The sequence below is a fragment of the Micromys minutus genome, assembly GCF_963924665.1.
Source record: "Micromys minutus genome assembly, chromosome: 16".
NCBI classification, from domain to species: domain Eukaryota; kingdom Metazoa; phylum Chordata; class Mammalia; order Rodentia; family Muridae; genus Micromys; species Micromys minutus.
The window spans coordinates 25,271,081-25,291,203 of record NC_137985.1 but is presented as its reverse complement, the minus strand read 5'-3'; positions in this window follow the sequence as shown (position 1 = coordinate 25,291,203).

Below are 20,123 nucleotides of genomic sequence, written 5' to 3'. Positions count from 1 at the left end.
GGTATTTATTGTTTATATATCATTTGGAGGGAGGGTCTTGGTGAATCTGATCAGTTTCAGAAACTTCCCGAACCTATTTTGAGATGTTTACTTACTGTCTTAATGACCTTCTCTGCAGAGTGAAGTCTTTCACTGCCTCTAGAACAGTGGTTCTCAACTTTACTAATACAACCTTTTAACGCAGTTTCTCATATTGTGGTGACACCCTCAGCCATAAAATTATTTTTGTTGCTATTTATTTCATAACTGTTGTTCTGAAACTGTTATGAATCATAATTTAATTATCTGTGTGTCTTTTTTTTAATGGTCTTAGGTAACCCCTGTGTAAGGGTCATTAGACTTCCAAAGGGGTCATGTCCCACAAGTTGAGAACCACAGCACTGGACCATCCTGTTATTGTACCTCCTTATAAATATCCAACTTTCCTTTTCCCATCGTATGCCTTGGGGTGTCTCTCCAAGATGGAATGCTTTAACCTTGAAGTGAAGTGCTATACAACAGCTTCTCACACTTGAGCCACTCTTTACACAAATCTCTGCTCTTTCTATTTTCTTTCACTTGTACTTTTTTTCATCTCTTACAATTCAGCTTCTCCTGGCAGCAGTGAGTTTATGTTCATAATATCTGCTGTAGATATTGTGTTCATATACATTGTGATCTACACTAGGCACATGAGAAACCTAAAATGCAGAGAGTTTAGTTAGGTATACAGTCATCCTGTAACATAAGATTCTAAATCACAACTGTAATTTTTTTAAAGGAAGCATTTCTTTCTCATTATAAATATGCTTTGGAGGCAACTAATCTAGATGCCATGTGGTTCCACCATGAAACTCTTAGAGAGTCAGGTTCTGCCATTCTTAGAGGAGCCCCCACCCAAATGGGTTCAGCCACTGTATCAGCTATCAGCAGATGCAGAGAGCTCACAATTCCACATCAGTTTCCTTTGCCTGACTACCTGGAACTTGATCCTGTGCCCACAAACTTCCAAGTGGGACAAAAAAAAAAATAACCATTATTACCAAGGATTTTATTTTTAGGGAGAAATGTGTGATATGTGTTAGATCACATGCTTCTTTCTTTTTTTTTTAAAGATTTATTTGTTTATGTATATAAGTACACTGTAACTGTCGTCAGACACATCAGAAGAGGGCATCAGATCCCATTACAGTTGGTTGTGAGTCATCATGTGGTTGCTGGGATTTGAACTCAGGACCTCTGGAAGAGAAATCAGTGCTCTTAACCACTAAGCCATCTCTCCAGCCCCACGTGCTTCTTTCTAAAGTCACAGGGCAGAAGTTAAATTTAGGTCTTTGACTTAGAATCTGTCACATACATGGAGGTTTCCCAAAGGTAAAGGCACAGCTGAAGCAGGCAGAAATGTAACTATGATATCAGGTGTTCTCACCTTGAGGGATTGTTTAACCTCTGAGAAATCCAAGTTTACATAGTAAAGTCTGTGTAGTATATTGTATACTATATAGTATAGTATGGTACAATATAGTATAGTAAATTGTACACTATATGTTATAGTACAGTACAGTATAGTATAGTAAATTGTGTAGTATATTGTAAAGTATTTCTGTGATTATCTAGAGATAGGACCTGTTCTTGTGTTGGAGCTCTGGGAGGTAAGTTTTTCCCAATACAAGTGTTGCAGCTCTGAGGGGAAATCCCTAATGCATGTATTACAGCATTGAGGGGAAAGGCTTCCCCAGTGGACGTGTTATTGCTATGAAAAGACAGGTCTCCCCGATGTGTTACAGCTCTGAAGAGAACAGCATCCTAGCCGCTGGGAATGGAGGATTACTACAAAGTCACAGTGCACAACACACCTCACACAGGGCATTTATTGGGTAGAGATACAAGAGGTCAGCTGCCTTTGCTTGGGTGGGAAGCAGCAGCGAAGTGAGAAGAAGACAGAATTTTATAGGGTTTCTTGAGGGAGGAGTTTTTCAGAATAGAAAATTTCATGGTGGGGATTTTGATAAGATTTTAAGCCAAGCCCAGGAATGAGATTCCATGCCCAGGGACTGGTGTGGTCTTGTGCTCAGGGATTGGTGTGATTTTTGTGCTCATGAATTGATGGATTTTTTTTAAAGGTTTTCAAACCTGCAAGTGGGCAAACCTTTTACCCTACAATTCTAGTTTTATTTCTGTTGCTGTGATAAAGTATCCTGTCAAAGCATAGGAGAGCAAAAGGTTTATTTGAATAGAAATTCCAGGTCACATCCATCATTGAGGAAAGTTAAGGCAGGTACTTAGTGTGGGAACTTGAAGATAGGACCACTTGCTAATCCATACCGTATTACCTATGAGGAGGGAATTCATTTCATGTATAAGGGAGTATGGCAGCAACCACAGGGGATGCTGTTTGATGGTTGGCAGGCAGGTGTATGCTTAGCTGACTGTTACATAGTCAGGAGCTCCTGCTTAGGGAATGGCGTCCTTCACAGTGGGCTTAGATTTCCTATATCAATTAACAAGATTATCCCCACAGGTATGCCCACAGCCAACCTGATCTAGGCAACTCCTTAATCAGGGGGTGGTCTTCTCTGATGATTACAGGCTGTGGGAAGTTGGCAGTTAAAGCTAAGTATGACAGGACCCATGGAACAAATGTGCCAGGAGAAACTTTTCCTTTGGGCGGGAGAAGTCAAGTAAACTTCTAGGCATTAGGGTTGAGTCTAGCATTGAGGGCTTAATTTATACATGGAGATGGATGGCTCCTTTGATTGAGGACTTGTGGAAGAGACTGGCTTCTTGTCTTTGAAGATGCAATTCTCAACTATGATCCTCTTGTGCGTCTGATGTTTGACATAAAGTAAAAATTCCCATCTGCACAAATGTATACAGTAAATTCTTAATTGTAATAGCAGTCGTCTGTCTACAAAGACTTCCTGCAGTAACATTTAATGAACCCTTCAGTGTCCTACACCATTTGTCTTAGTCAGGATTTTTATTTTTGTACAAAAACATCATGACCAAGAAGCAAGTTGGGGAGGAAAGGGTTTATTCAACTTATATTGTTCACATTGCTGTTCATCACCAAAGGAAGTCAGGACTGGAAATCAAGCAGGTCAGGAAGCAGGAGCTGATGCAGAGCCCATGGAGGGATGTCACTTACTGGCTTGCTTCCCCTGGCTTGCTCAGCCTGCTTTCTTATAGAACCCAGGTCTACCAGCCCAGAGATGGCTCCACCCACAATGGGCTGGGCCCTCCCCCCTTGATCACTAGTAGAGAAAATGCCTTACAGATGAGGCATTTCCTCAACTGGGGCATCCTTCTCTGTGATTAACTCCAGCTTGTGTCATGTTGACACACAGAATGAGCCAGTATATCTAAGTGCATTGCACATCTATGCCTCCCACAGCCCATGGGCTTGGACATCCATGGTGCTCTCAGGGAAAATGAAGCAGAGTGAAGTTCAGTTAGTTGTTAAGGATCACAGATTTGATCCACATTAGAGTTAATGTCCGAATGTGAGAACTCTATCCCAGACAGCAGAATACACAATGTTCCCTGGGGGTGGGTCTTGCCTTCTGAAACCCATTCTTTTAAAGCTGCAGAGAACTGCTCGTGCCTTCAGAGAATCAGTTCCAGGGGCACCGGGGCAGAGTAAAGCCAGTGTTATTCGTATACTGGCCCGAAGAAGTACTTTGCTGTGTATTTGTTTTATTGTGGGGAATGTTAACGCATTTAGGCTTTTTAGTCAACCATCATGACTCTAAAAGATAAGATGAGAAGAGACTGGGACCCAGAGACATAGGTCCATCTTTGGCTCTGCCTTGGCCTTGGTTTCTGCTTTCTGGTTCATTCTGACTTCCCAGTGCAGCCTTACACAGCCGAGCCTCCTAATGTTCAAGCTCTCCATGATTCATGGTCTCATTTTCCAAGCACACAGAAGCAGGACCTGCTCAGGTCAACACAATGTCACCCTGTACGTGCATAGTCTGAAGATCAGATCACTACTTGCCCTGGCTGCTTCAGTTATTTGAGAAGGAGAGCCACAGTTGAGAAGCCACCACCGTAAGATTGTCCTACAGTAAAGCCCGTGGCACGTTTTTCTTAATTAGCGATTGATGTGGAAGGGCCCAGTGGGCTCTGTGGGCAGTGCTGTCTCTGGCAGGTGGTCCTGTAAGACAATAGCCTGAGCCAGGCAGGAAGATCAAGGCAGTGAGCAGTGTTCCCCCACTGTCTCTGTGTTTTTTTCCTCCAGGATGGTGCCCTGAGTTCCTGCTTTGGCTCCATTTATTAAGCGCTGGTTGTGGACTGTAACCTGAAAGCCAAGTAGACCCTATCCTAGTCAAGTTGATTTGAGGCAAGGTTTAGTTTCCTAACACGAGGTTCTGAATGAGCTTCAGCGGATCTGCAGGAACCCCTACAACTTGAGAGGTTTTATACTTCTGTCAAGGTGCTCATGTTTTTCCCCAGGGAAAAACCTCATTTTAATTTTTTTTTTCAAATCTAATTCTATTAAGGAGTCTGTCATTTAGAAAAGATTGAGAAACACTGACAATGTAGGCAAGTCAGAATCTAAGCAAATAGTCATTATGCCAGAAGTTTTGGAGTGAAGACATAATAAATCATCATTGAGACTATGGTGATGGGGCTGGAGAGATGGTTCAGCAGTTAGGAGCACTGGCTGCTCTTCTCAGGGACCTGGGTTCAAAGCCCCATGGTGCCTCACCTTTGTGACTCCATTTCCAGGGATCTAAAGGATCTAATGCCTCCAGGGGCATTGCACGCATGTGATGTTTGGACACACATGAAAGCAAAACACTGCTAAACATACATGAAAGAGAGAAACACACACACACACATACACACACACACACACACACACACACACACACACACAGAGAGAGAGAGAGAGAGAGAGAGAGAGAGAGACCAGGGGTAGAGCATGTGACTGTCCCATCTCCAAGCACTGTGATAGCTGCAATGACAACAACAGTAGCTGTTTTGATGATAAAAACCAAAGGTCAAAACTCTTTCGCTGGAGATAAAAAGGGTTAAGTTTCTCTTAGCAACAATAGCATCTGGAGATACATGATTAAGTATGGAATCTAATCAAATAAAAGACCAGAGAGAAGGCGATCCAAGTTGTGAACTCAGAGCCCAGCCCATCTAGTTTGTTCTGTGCTATACACTTGCAGTGTTTTCGTAATGAGGACCTGGGTTGTGAGGATTTGAATGTTGGGTATAGAGGGTCCCTAGAAGTCAGTGTGTCCTGACCCAGCAGAGGATGATCAACAGCTCTACTTATGTTGAGAGCAGATAAAGGTGAGAAATCCACAACATGACCTGACCCCTGAGCAGCAGGAGCTCTGACCTCATGATATAGGCTGTCTCAGCACCAAGAAAGTCAACTTCACATTTCAGCCTCCTCGTTCTGAAAACAGGGCTTGCTATTTGATAAATACATCCTGCAGTCTTCCTTCCACACCCTGCCCCAAACAATAACATCCATGTTACCACCATTTCACAACTGGCCACTGTGGGCCCCTGACAATCAATTACCCACCAGAGATGAAATTATTGTTTAATGGCTCCCACTCTGACATTCATCTCAATCAATAATACATCAGCAGGCATGAAAGAAATTACCTGCCTCCTGCTAAGTGAAAGAGTCCATTTCTATGCAACACAGCCCTTCATGCCTCCTGAGCAGGCTAGCACAGGTGGGTGGTCGCGTTCTGAGTGCCTCACTCCAGAGAGATGGTGAGCGACTCTTAGCTGAAGGGCTGTGTGCAACTACCCACTCATGCTCAGCAGAGTCAGTTAGGCCTTTAAGATGGGCAGAGATAAGGCTGATAACAAGCAATAAAAACAATCAGGTTTATTGTAAAGTCCTTGCCACTGAATCGTGCTATACCCTCTCGGCTAAACTCTTTCACTCCCTGATTTCAGCTACAGAGGGATAGAAACCAAGTTTCTTATGGAATTTTTGTGAACTTCAGGAGAATATTAGCTCTGCTACTTATAGTTGAGCTTGAGTAAATCTTTCACCATCTAGACCCAAGACTTGCAACACTGACATGAGATGATTGTTGAAGACTAATGGAAAGAGACTCTATCTATCTATCTATCTGTCTGTCTGTCTGTCTGTCTATCTACCTACCTACATAACTATTCTCTTTCCTTTCTATGTGGATTTGGGATGATGCCATACATGTACGATGATTAAATCCATTGTTGATGGATGGTGTTAGTTTAAATAAAGACTATTCAAGAGACTATTTTAAAGCACTTTTGCTCTATTTTAATATTTGCATATCAAAAATCAGAGAAACATGGAGATGATATTTTGCATAGACCAGGCTAGAGGCATTTAAATGAAATCAGAATTCAAAAAACGACTACCCCTTCTGTTCTCTCCATTTACCTCCACCCAGCTAGCTGTTCACCAACCTGTTGGATTTGTATTAAATGCTGACTGTTGTTCAAAAACTAATAGGTCTTGGACTTATGTTATATAATAATATAAACACATTTATGTATGTATATATATATATATATATATATATATATATATATATATATATATATATATATACACATAAATAGAGATATGATAAGCAATGTGGCAATATTTGTCTTTTTTTGTCTTTCTCTTCTTACACTGACTAGCATTGAGAATTTTGAATAGAGAACTACAGAGTGATCATTGTCATACGTGGCAAGTCTCTGTGACTGGTTGGGGTTTTTATGAGAAGGTGATAAGAGAGCTCACCATCGTGTAGGGGCAGAAGTTGCTGATACACAGGCAATAAAGGTAGGATGGGATAGGTCTTATTGCTACTTGATCTCATTTGCACAATCACTTCCTTACTTGGTCCTCATCCTACTGTTTTGAGTTATGTTTATTTTCTTCATGGAACAAGGGAAGCCAAGTGACTCATCTAAAATCCTAGAGAGGCTGGGGACAGAGTCAGAACTGGAATTTGCATGCTTTAATTCCAATCCTTGGGCTTTTAAAATTGTTTTTGGATGTCTATTTTTCTCCAAAGTTATTTGTGGAGTAACACTTGTATAGTGTCAAGTCATTTCTTTCATGCCTTACTGAGCTATAATTGACAAGTACAAATGATATAGTCAAGGTCTGAACTGTAATTAGACACAGACACACACTGTAATGATCACCACAATCAAATCGATCGATAATCTACCACCAGTCTTACAGTTATTCTTGTGTGTGCATGCTAACGTGGAGAGACTTAAGAGTCACCTTCTTGACAAAGTCAAGACAAAATAACATTGTACAGTTAGCTGTAATTAGCATGTTGTTTCTTGGATCTCTAGAAAGTATTCACCTTACAACAAAGTTTATAGATTCTGACCCAAAACTCTCTACTTCCCCAATGTCTCAGACTCTGGAAGCCACTCTCTACTATATTGCTTTAGTTTCTACATATTAACCAGGTCATTCAATATTTGTCTTTTTCTGTCTGGCATATTTCACATTGCACAATGTCTCTAGGTCTGTTCCTGTTATTGCAAAAGGCAAGCAGGTTGCCTTTATGGCCAAGTGGCATTTCACACACTATTTTCCTTAGCTACTCACCAGTTAGAGGACTCTTAGGCTGATCCCAGGCTGGGCTAATGTGAATAGTGCTACAGTAAACATGACAGTGTGCGTGCATCTTTGATATTTCCATTTCACTTGTGCATAGGGACTCTGTGACTTTTACTGTGCCTCTGTAGCATTTTAAATAAATGGGGAAGAAGGTTCATTCCACAAGGTTGACTGAACCAGGATCCACACACCATTCCAAGTCACAGTGAGTGAGGGATGGGTATGAGATAATGATGACATCATGCGCAGATAAGCAACTGGGGAGTATCAATATTCCACAGCAGACATTTGATAGTCAGAACATTGTGGATATCCTTTGAGGCTGATGGGAAGGTTCTGGGTAGGATAGTAGCCATCTGTTCCGGAATCTGCTAGCTCAGGTCGCTGTTAGTTTGATGTAGCAATGACCTCTCAACAACTTCAGTATTGCCATTGTTTGTTACCTTCATGGGACAGAAGGGGACACTTCTTGCCCTCTGGGCTCCCTGATAGAAAAACTGATATTTACTTTTTCTATTCCAGTTTGGCTCTTACTGTCAGAATTCTGTTCAGCCTCACCTGGAGGCCTGGGAATTGTGAAGCAATAAGGTCGATGTAAGCGCAGGCCTCTCTGCAGCATAGGAGTGTGTTGTGGTGATTGAAAAAATATAACTCATGAACACAGCAACCTGTATTAATGCGTCTATGCTGAACTTTATTGTTTGGAGCTCCAAATAGCAATGGAGCTCCAAATAACATGGTTTTGTTGTGGTAGATCTATGCTTGCTTGTGTATAGTCTGGGCTTGAACTCCAGTCTCTAGCTTAAATACATTGGAGAAATCAAGAATAAGTCATATTCTTGTAGATATGGGCAATGGGATGGCTAATGTGGCTAGCAGCAGAAACCTCTACATGTGAAGGAGGAATGTGAAACCTGGAAACCTGCCCAGCAGAGAGATGGGTTCTTGGAGACAAGCAGTCATGCGCTATACACAAAGGGAGAGACTTCGTTTCGAATTCATTCTCCCATTAAGCGTACTGGAATATTCTCACTCAACATTCACTACTCTGAGCTAATGGCTTATGCACTTCCTCCTCTTCTTTCTCACTGTCTCTCTGTCTTGGCTTCTTCTCCACATGAGACATGGAGCCAGTTTACTCATCGTCTTTAGCAGACAGAAATCAAGTAAGTGAGAAATCACGTAGAAAATCAAGTAAGTAGTTTCTTTACAATGTACCATCAAGATCTTCACAGAGCAACAGTTAGAGATCCAACTTTTTATCCAATGAATATTGGATGGAGTTCTCTTCAGGGTATTCAACCATTCCCCTGTTGGGAGCTTCCATTTCTCCTCCACCGGAGTCACTGCAAACTGCTAGATCACAGGTCTGCGTGCCTTAGGTCTCTTCTAACTTCTGGGTTAAGTTCTTATCATTGTCAGCATGGGGAGAAAGCCTATGAACATAGTTAGGATTTAATGCCTCTTGACATATCTCTAAGCACCTTCCAATCAGAAGTGTTTGAAGCTGTCCTACCCCACTTTTCTTGTCAATTTTATAAGGGGAGGTGTCTGTTTTAAAATGTTAATAATTCTTAGAGAGATGCTAACTAGCAGCCAAATCCATAGTGCTTAAAACTTTGCGGTCCCCAAAGTGGTTTTTATCACAACCATTGACTCATGTGCCTCCCACAATACCACTGTGGCTCGTTTCTATAACAGCAGAAACAGAACTCACTGCGAATGTGCCCACAGCCTGAAGTTTGCCTGATGCCAAGAGGGATAGCAATCTACAGCTGATGAATCCAGGGAGCCTTTGGCACACTCTTTATAGGCAATGTAATGCCTCTATGTATGGCATGGCTTTATAGGCAACTGTAAGATATTTGATCTCCAAGTGCAGTGAAATGCCATGCCTTGGGCCTGGCTCCACCATCAGTGTCCTGGCTTTACCATCACTGTCCTGGCTCCACCATCAGTGTCCTGTCTGGCTGAGTCCTTCCATTCCTGGACCTTCACACTACTGCCTGTGAAACAAAGGAATAGATTAGATCCTTTCCAGGGAGCTCCAGATGCAATGAGGAAGCTAGTCTAGCTGGGAGAATGCAGCGAGGAAAACGATCTTCTAGGGGAAAGGGATGCCCCAGAGAAAGGAAGAAAGAGTCCCTGGAATATCATACACTTTACAACCCACAACACAGTTGTCTTTTTGCACAGAAAACTTTAAGGTACATTCTCACACAGCTTGTGGATTAATTACACTTCCTTAGTTGTATATATGTACATGTTCACGTGTGCACACGTCACAGTACGAGTGGAGGCTAGGGGACAACTTTTAGATTTTTTTTTTCTTTCACATTTGGATTCCAGGTAGTCAGGAATGGTGGTAAATATCTACCTGCTGGACTAGTTGCCTACCCCAGTTCCTGGGCTTATTAACTGCTAATCACTGTGAGTGTGCTTCTGGGCATGCTCAGCAAAGCAAGTATTGGGATGTAGGAACTGGGGGAAAACCATTTTTTCTTTCAACAGCTTGGGGGCAAAACTTGAACTGGTCTCCCAGCACAAAGTCTTGAGTGTTTCATAAATTCTCCCAGAAATTCTCCAGACAGTACGCTAGTGGCGAATGCATGTAAGCCCTAGAGGTTATTGCTGGTCACCGGGGGGGGGGGGGGGGGGGTTTCTAGCAACTTATTTAAATAAAATAGCTTTGCCCTGTTTGTCAGGTAGGTCACTGAGGAGACTTCATAAGGTCATGCAGAGGTGCTAGAGTTAGGTCCCCAAAGTCCTGGGTTTTTGTTTGTGTTTTTCAATACACGTTGTCAATCCAATCTCCTGCTCTTTCTGCGTCATTAAGTCCCACCCCCTTTTCTGTTTATAAAAGTAACATTTACTGACTATGAAGGTATTGATTCTTATTATCATGAGTATCTTAGACTCCTCACCACTAAAACAGACTTTAATAAGCAACTGAGGGCCTACTGTGTGCTTGTGTAATCTTGAGCCTGGCTTTGCTCCACTTAGCATCTCTGCTATGTTCTTCTCCTGACTAGGAGGAACTTAGAGACTCCACGAGACTGGGAAGACAAAGTATTTCTACAGTGCTCCTCCCATCAGCTTTCAGTGCAACAAATATATCTACTGTGGAAAAGAGCTCCCTCTGAATGAAGCCTAAACAGTCAAATGAGCAGACGCTCCTTCCCGAGGCTATGTGGGGAGAGCACAGAGACAGGGGACCCCCGTTCCTATCGCTGGAATGAGGCTTTCCCATGAGACATCGGGCCTGGGTTTCCTATTCTGGCTGTGCTTACCCATCTTCAGGGGGACAAAATTATGCAGTAGGCCGGTTTGTATAAGCACTTTGACTGTGTTTCTTCCCTGAGGAAAGATTCCAGGATGTAAGATGACTGGGCTAAAGATGCATATTTTAAGTTTCTGCATAACTGTGCAATTTAACTTGGCAATTTGTACATATGTGGAAATGCCTTGAAACTGCAGAGTAATATCCAAGTAGCAAGAAGGCCATCATTGCTGTTAAATTGAGCTTGGTTGTTCGAGGGCCTTCTTCTAAGTATGTATTCAAAGTATGTACTCACTGTGAGTGCTCAGACCAGAACAATCTCATCCTTTGTACACTGAGAATAATGATGATGGTAATAATAGTGTATAATACCACATTCTCTACTGGTTTTTATGAAGGTCAAATTAAACAGTGTAGGCAAAAGTGCTTTGTAACTATAAAAATCTAATAATATTAATAGTTATAGTTTTATTAAGTTAGCCTTGCTTCCTACCTCTTAATTATCTGGTTTTCAAACAAGACTCAACATCCTTAGTTGTGCACTGAGAAATATTTTGGGTGCTTCAGGAAGAGGAAGGAAGAGTAGCCCTGCTCTGTGGGTCAACAATGATGCCTTAAAATGATGCTTGGTGGGAAAAAGAGAGTCAGAGGATGTCTCCATCCTAACATTCTTGGTGATGACACCAAAGGAAGTGCCTGGAGCTTTCTGGGACGTATATCACCTATAAACCCCTTCCTCTGCTTACTCCCCCCCCCCCCGTGTGTGTGTTATGGAATGTTTTGGACTTTCTTTGTGCTGGTGTCTATGTGTTTATATGTGACTGTCTGTCCATATGTGGGTGTATATGCATGTATGTATGTATAATTGTGTTTGTGAGTTTCTGTATGTAGTAAAAACAGTGGCATTGTGTTTTACACATCTTTGTGGCTTGGTACTAATGATATTAATTGATGGTCCCTCTAAGCACTGCAACAAAGGGACAAGTAACGCGTGTGCTGGGTGTCCTAAGGGAACAGGTCCAGTCCATGCAGCAGAGGGAGCTGAAGCTGCTGGATAATATGTCTCTATAATCTCTTCCTGGCTTTGTGATGGCCTATGTGGCTTTTAATGGGAAAAGCTGTGACTTGCTACCTTTATCAGTGACATGCCTGAGCAAGTGTCAGGCCAGAGGACTAGAGGGTGGGACTCCATTTTATTTTATTTTATTTTTCCCAAATAGCAGACAAGGTACCTGAATCAATGAAATTGGGAGAAAACTAAGGCCAAAAAGACTTTTTGTTTCTGGCTTTGTTCTGAACACGTTATAGCTGGGGGAGACCTGAAGACTGGTCCCTTGACTGGCAGGAGGCTGGCCTAGAGCACAGGGTTCTGCTGGCAGCATCTCCTCCTTTCTTATCCTTCCCCACCAGATCCACACTCAGTAGCTGCCCCAGGGCTGCAGGGGGCCTCCTGAGGCACAGCATCCCTTGAAGTCTGGGGAAGGAAGTTGCTTTCGAGGTCAGGTTTCTTACAGACAGCCGCTGGAGCCTGGGGAATAGAGGCTGCTGCGTTCCTGAGCCATGCAGACAAATGAAACCGAGGCTGTCAGGGTGGAGCTGAGCCAGCCAGGAGGTTAAACCCGGGGAAGGATGAGAAAGGGAAGTAGGCAAATAGAAATCAGAAGGTGCCCATGTTTGGCTGTAATCTAACATGACTTTCCCCTCTGTTGGCAAAGGGGGGCACATGATGTTAACATTCATTATCATGTCATATTCGATTGACTGCCAGAATTTATTAGACTCTCTGCTGTTACGTTCTGAATACTGACAAAACCCATTCCCGAGCCCACGAAAGGTCTCTGCTTTCAAATCTGCCCAGAATAACGGGGAGGTGGAAGGCCATTAATACCAGAGTAATGAGTGCCAGAGTGAGGCCGGACCCATGGCACCTTCATTCCAAGAACAGCAGGAAGGGGGGTGAGGAGGGCACAGGAGGCGACTGAAGTATGTGTGTCAGCTTTGGGATAATGAAGCGTGAGGTGGGCCTGGCTCCCCACTAGGAGCAGAAGGTGTTGCTGTGGACATCATTTGTGGGGGTGTCAGGGTTATCATCAGCCATGTGCCATCAGACAGTCTTGGGGAAAGATCCACTTGTGTCACTTGAAGATACCAGCTTAGAGGCTAGGATGCTTGCTGCCTAAGTCAATTCATTAATTCCTAAATTATGTAGTGAGCAACCCCTATGGACCAGGCACTGTTCTAAACTCAGGTGCAGAAACGAGCAGATGTGAGTCTTCAGAATGTAGTGGTGGAGAGAGCAGACAGTCTAAGCAATGCTGGAAAGGGTACAGCAGTTTATTAATGGAGTTGTGTTTAGTCGTTGGAATATTTATTAAGACTGTTGGTTTAAACCACAGAACATATTGCTGGAAACATGAAGATAAATAGAATAGAGTCGTTGTCCCCTTGGGACTTCACAGAGACTATTAGAAAAAGAAAGCAGAAATCTATCTGAAGGTAAATAAGAGAAACACTAGAGGGAAAGGAAGGTATCTGGTAGTTAGACAGATGTGTAAGGGGAGGTGCTGATTCTAGGTCTAGTTCCCTAATTGGTTCTTGATTTCATCAATAGAGAAGGCCGGGTGCCAATTTCTGGGAAGAAGGTATAGATGGGACTTCCAGGTCCTAGGAAGAAAAGAGACACAGGGAAAGAAAGTCTGTTTCTGCCATGATTTGGAATGAAAAGAAAGCAGCAGTCATGTAAGATCTCAGGGCAGCTAGGGCCTGCAGCCTCTGCTATGGGAGGACAGCCAAGGAGGTTGGGGTGGGGTACGGGTAGGAGGCTACCTGATACAAGCCACCAAGTTTAGGGCCGGAGGAAAAACGGAGATAATATTTGATGAGGGCATGTCTTTCCAGGCAGGAGATTTCTGCACCCAGCAATTGTGCCTAGCCAGCAAGTTCTGAAATAATAAAGCTGTCCTTTACCTGTGGATTCTAGGATCTGGGTTGTAGGCTGATAATGCAGCCCCTCCTGATGCAAAGGCAAGTAGAGAGAAACCGGGTTGAGGGATGCTTGCAATCCGGAATCCTGGGCTAAGCAGGATGGAGCAAAAGGGTTTGGGGTCGTGGTTACAGCTTCCGGACTAAGGCAGTACATGTTTTTAAAAATACATAAACACAACATAGATGTGTGGTAAGGTGCTCAGAAAAATAGACTATCATGGGAGAAAGTTCAGAAAAAGACGGAGATCCATTGGCTGAAAGACACCATCCACTCAGATAAAGACACCTATGAATATGTATGTTAAGATAAAGTGGGAGGAGGTGAGCTCCAAATAAGAAAGGAAAGTTAAGAAAATGGATGGGTTACCAGGCAAAGGCTGCCTGGATCTACATTTTTCCCAAGGCCACAGGTGTCCCCAGATGGCAACCTTGCAAAATAAGTCCTGCTGCTTGTCCACGCCTCTCCCCTTCCAGTGTGATGATCCCAGGTGATGAGCTTTAATGGAGCATCCCAGAGATGAGATGACCATCAGGCCCCCAACCCCAGGGAACTGGGAGAGAAGAGCGAAGGCGCTAGGTTTTCTTAGAACCACTCAAATTAAGTTATCTGCTCAAAAGACCCATCTGCGTGTGGGAGGTGAGAATAGAGGAAAAAAATTCTCTGGGGTCTGAATTCAGGTAAACATGTGATTATAGAAATTGGATTCGTGGGGTGTGTGTGTGTGTGTGTGTGTGTGTGTGTGTGTGTGTATGTGTGTCTGTGTGTGTCTGTGTGTGTCTGTGTTGTGGCCTGGCTTGAATCCCCCAGGAAAGAACTAACATCCAGACCTCTTTCTATATTCAGAGAGAGAGAGAGAGAGAGAGAGAGAGAGAGAGAGAGAGAGAGAGAGAGAGAGAGAGAGAGAGAGAGAGAGAATTCCAGAGAGAGGTTTTGCTTTTTAGATTTCTTCCAGCCCTGGGGAACATCATGAAGAATCTAAAATATCCTTGATAGGGGGCCAGGGAATCAATGCTTTAAAGTCTGAAAGAGTAACTCTCATATGGAATGCTGAGATTTTATTTATATTACAATGATTCAGATTCGCCAGAGCCCCTAAGGATGGATCAACTGAGGGAAAGTTATCTTACCAGTTTCCTGTAAACCCAAGGATTCATTTGCATCTTTGTTTGTATAAATTAAAATAATCATTTACATACACATTTGCATACTGCACAAACTGTGTACATAAGATTAAATTAATTAGCAGCTCTGATACATAAGTTGCATACAACAAGTACCAACACTGTGGTGTTGTGGAAAAGGTGCAGGCTCTGGAGCGCCTGCAGTAGGGCTGGTTTGAATAACACAGTCCTTATGGGTGGGTTATGTGTCCTCACTCTCCAGTTTTTCACACGTACAGTTTTGGAGAACAGTATCTACATCAATAGCTTGTTTTATCCTCAAGCAGTTTACAGTAGACAGAGCATGCCTAAGACACAAGGAAGAGAGAGAACACTTCAATAGAAACCTCTCCTTAGTTCATATATCGAAAGAAGGGTGGGTGTCTGTGACCCCGTTCAGTTTGAATTCCACACTTGGAGTTAATCCTGCACATATTATTATAACTCTCATCTCTTCATACTCCTCTGTGCATATTGAACAAAGGTTAGCTCTTTACTCAGCTTGTAGGTGCACTGTGACTTGAACAATTGAAGGCACCAGGAGGAAGAAGGCTCATGACCTTATATTGGGTGAACTCTCTAGGAAGCAGAAATCAAAATGGGCTTGGCAGGGAGCAGAGTTCTATATACTTACTTAGAAGCATAAAGCTAAGTAAGGGCAAGACGAGGAGAGGAAGCTTTAGGACTTTGAGGCAGGTCTGACACATGTGAGAGAGTAGAGAAAGCTTTGAGGCTGCTGAGGGAGGTAGGACCAATCCAATAAAGAAATTGAATGCAAACTGTACAACTTACAGCCCTGTCACACCCAGTTATGAGCTCAAAGTTGCTCCTAAGCGTGTAGCCTTGGCCTGTATGCTTCTGTAGATTCTGAAGGCAACCTACAAGGAGCCTAGCAGCTCACTTCCTCTAATTGGCCTGTTTTTCCCTTGAGGGGGAATCTGATTTTCAGTATTTCCATGACAGTGTTTTGTGAGTGTGGAATGGGCCCTCAGTACTTCTGGCTACCCATAGGCCCTTGATTTCACTTTGCTTCCTCTGATTGATTGGTATAGCCTTCTTCTTTCTTCTGCTCTCCGGTGACTCCCATTATTTCACTGTGATGAAGAAACAGAAATAACTCGACACTTTAATCTGCCACCCCTCCTGCCCTCAGTTTTTTAGTCCTAACTGTGATAACTGTGCCTTCTTCGTCTATAGAGATCTCTGCCTTGTGGACTAGATCCTCCCTTTGGTTTTTAAATAACACCTTTGCCTTTTTCATCATCCAAGCAGAGATGTCTAGTGGTCATCTAAGTTACCATCCCACTTCTTTATGCTCTTACAGCCACAGCCATGCAACAGATTGTTGAGCTCCATCTTAACATTTTCATGTCCAATTTTTCTTGTTCTCATTCCAGTTAAGTGTTGCCTCTGCTGCATTGGCAAAATTGTTTTACCAGTATCCTTCCAGTGGATTACTTCAATTCCAAAGCCATGTTTCACAGGTTCTTCTTTTTGTAGAACTCTGTGTTCTTGGTGTTCTTCCTCCTCCCTGGCCCCTGCTTCATCTCCATCTTAGTCTGTTCAGACTGTTGGGAAGCAGCCTTTGCATTTAGTAAGCAGGATGGAAATAGACAACAGAAAGGTATTTTCCATTGTTCTGAATGCTGAGCATCTGAGTCGTCTCCTGGAGTTAGTGTCTGCTGAGAGGCTACTTTCTGCTTCATAGGTGGCACCCTTCAGTTGTGTCCTCATATGGTCCAAGGGACAGAGCAGCTCTTTAAATTCTCTTTAGCAAGAATACTAACTCCATTCATGAGAACAGAGCCTTCATTATATAATAATCTTCCCACAATCCATCAGAATGGGCACATATATTCAGATCATAACAAGCACATCCATTTATTTTTTAGTTTATCTAAACTCTGCAATATCTTAGAGAAAGAGGTTTCCAGGATTCATGTTTACATCTTAATCTTATCTAACTTTGCTCTCTAAGTGATTTTCTCTTTTTCCATGTTTTTAAACAGCCTTCATTTACTGATATCTTCCATCACAAACCATGTCCTTTAATTATGTACTGGAGTGTCCAACTATCTCCACTTAGCTATGCAATGGTACATATTAAAAGAAATTAATTAGAGTTCCTCAATCCTGACCATCCTTTCCCCCTATTTATCCAGGCTATTTAGATCACAACTCTTTGGAGTGCATGTGTATGTATGTGTACATTTTGTTTTTGGTGTGCATGTGTGCATATATGGACTGTGTGTGTATATGTGTGTGTGTGTGCCCCAAATGTCTACCTTCACAGCACAAGGATTACAAATGTGTATGATCATACCCGGCTTTTTTTTATATGGTTGCAAGAGTCAAGTACTGGTCCTTATCCTTTTGTAACAAGTAACCCAGTGAGCTACCTCCGCAGAACCTTTGCAAAAACTCTTGCAGTCATTCACAACTTCCTTTCCACAGCCTACAGTCAGAAACTTAGTAAGTGGTCCAAGAACAGCCTTTGTCATACCTTTCTGGATTTGACTTCTTTCACCTCTTCTACTCTAAACCACAGCAACATTCCATGGCATTTATCTGGCACCACTGACTGGTTTTCCTGCCATCTTTTGTGAGCCCTGGAGCTTTGTTCTCCACACAGCATTGAGGCATCCCTCTGCCAGCAAACCTCGGACAGCACTGTTGCACTTAGCACCTCAGTCTTAAACTGTCCCTAACATTAGTGGCTTTAAGCAGCAAACCAACTTTTATTCTGTCTCAGGATTTTGTGGTTAGCCATCCAGGAAAGACTGGGTTAAACAATTCAGTGCAGCAGCCATGGGAGGTGCTCAGTGGCATTCAGCTTGAGCTAGCCTGGGCTAAAGGCCTCAAAGAAGGCTCCAGTGACAGAGTGCTTGCCTAGCAAGAACAAAGGTTAGATTTCACCCCTAGCACTATAAGTAAGCACAAAACAAAACAAAACAAACTAAGATTGAATGTGAGCTGAGGCAAAGTAAATGTATTTTTTCATGATTCTAAAGTTTTTGTTTTTGTTTTCTGCTGTGGTAATTTCTAACTTCAATAATCTCGTATAAAAACCACACAATACAGTTATATTTATAAGCAATGGGCCTATATTGGGCAGAACTAGCATTATATTAACTTATTCCCAGCTATGAGACCCTTCATTACTTGTATTTTTTTTCTGGCCACATAATTCTGCTCCATCTTTATTTCTTTCTCCTCCTTCTCCTCTTTTGTTCTTTCTTCTTTCTTTTTCATCTCTCTCTACCTGCCTCCATTTTCAAAGACCTCCCATCCCATCTTTCCCCTCCACTGACAATCACGGGCTCTATTGACCAGTAAATAGGGAGAAGGTTCATAGGAGAGACCTTGAGTACAGGATTGACTGGTCATTCAGGGGCCACTCCTCTTCTGGAAGCAGAATTAACATCAGAATTCAAACAGCATCATGACAACACGCTACATTTCCACCTTTTTATCCAGTTAAAAAGACTCTTTCCCTCAGAAATAAATTGAGTACCACCATAACAATGATGTAAATTATAAAGTATGATATACACTTAACATCTACTTTATCATATTTGTCGACTTAGATAAAGCACTCTCCCATCTATTCTAACTTTAAAAGTTTACAATCATATGTCTGAATTATGTTGATTTAAAATTTTATTACCATCTAAAAATCTATCCTTTAAAATCTGAAATATCTTCTTTAATGCTAAACAACTTAAGTTAGGAGACTATAACAAGTCTTCAACCCAGCTAGAGATCTGATAAGGAATTAATTAATACCTGAATTTGTAGGAAGCACAAAAACAGAGCTTTCAAAACTATACAGTATGTAGAGACAGTTGACTGCCTGGAGAGTCCCCTGATTTCTAATGATGTTGGAGCATCTCTCTTTAGCCTCTGGCCAAAAAGCATATGATAGACCCTTAAGAGAAGCAGAAATTATAAAGGACTAGCTTATTCTGTCTTGGCATAGCTTAATAGTTGACTATCCCACATCTGTTTGTACTTTTATGGACATTATTTTTGTCTGTAGATAAATTGGGGCAATTCTTGCCCACTTGCTACCTTGCCACCGTTGAAGCAACTCTGCCTGGGGCAATGATGCTCAATATTTTCCTTGAAGTGAGATGAAAAATACTGTTAGGAGCACACATGTCTTATAGTCAACCGATCTTAGTAATGAAATAATATTAAATACCACATTTTGTGGATGTCTGACACTATTGAAGATATACCCACATATTATAACTGAATTGTCAAACACTGATTTTTTTTAGTTATTTACTATTTGAATAATCTTGAAAACACTTGTAATTAACTGAATAAGAATCTAAATGACCATGAGTTTCATTATCTGACTCTTAACTTGTATTACTAAATCATCTTAAACAGCTTATAATAGTAACTAATCTAAGAACTGGGTCTAAACCTTTAAATTTTCTTTAACTGAACAACTCTAATTTAAAAAACAAAGATAAATGTTCAGATTTTAAGCATTTTTGTGTAAAAGTATACAAATTTATTTTTGTCAGTACTTGGTTTTTTTTAAAGGTTTGATAGTGTGCATTAAGATCTTACTAGTTACAATGAGCATAAAGTACATGTAAAACAAAATGTAACCTGGAATTAGTCAGTTTTCTTGGTGTGTAAAGATTAAGTATAATGGTTTTTCATTTTCTTTTTTTTTTTCTTGAACTTCATATAGTCTGTGGTTGTTTCTGGGGTGTTCTGAGCTTTCTGGGGTTAGTATCCAATTATCAGTGACTGCATATTATGTCTGTTCTTTTGTGACTGGGTTATCTCACTAAGGATGATATTCTCTAGATGCAACCATTTTCTTAAGAATTTTATAAAGTCATTGTTTCTGATAGCTGAGTAGTGCTCCATTGTGTAAATGTACCACAATTTTTGTATCCATTCTTATACTGAAGGACATATGGGTTCTATCCAGATTCTAGTTATTATAAATAGTGCTGCTCTGAACATTGTGATGTATGTGTCTTTGTTGTATGTTGAAGCTTCTCTGGGATATTTGCCCAGAAGTGGAATAAGTGGGTCTGCAGGTAATACTATGTCCAATGTTCTGAGGAATCGACTGACTGATTTCCAGAG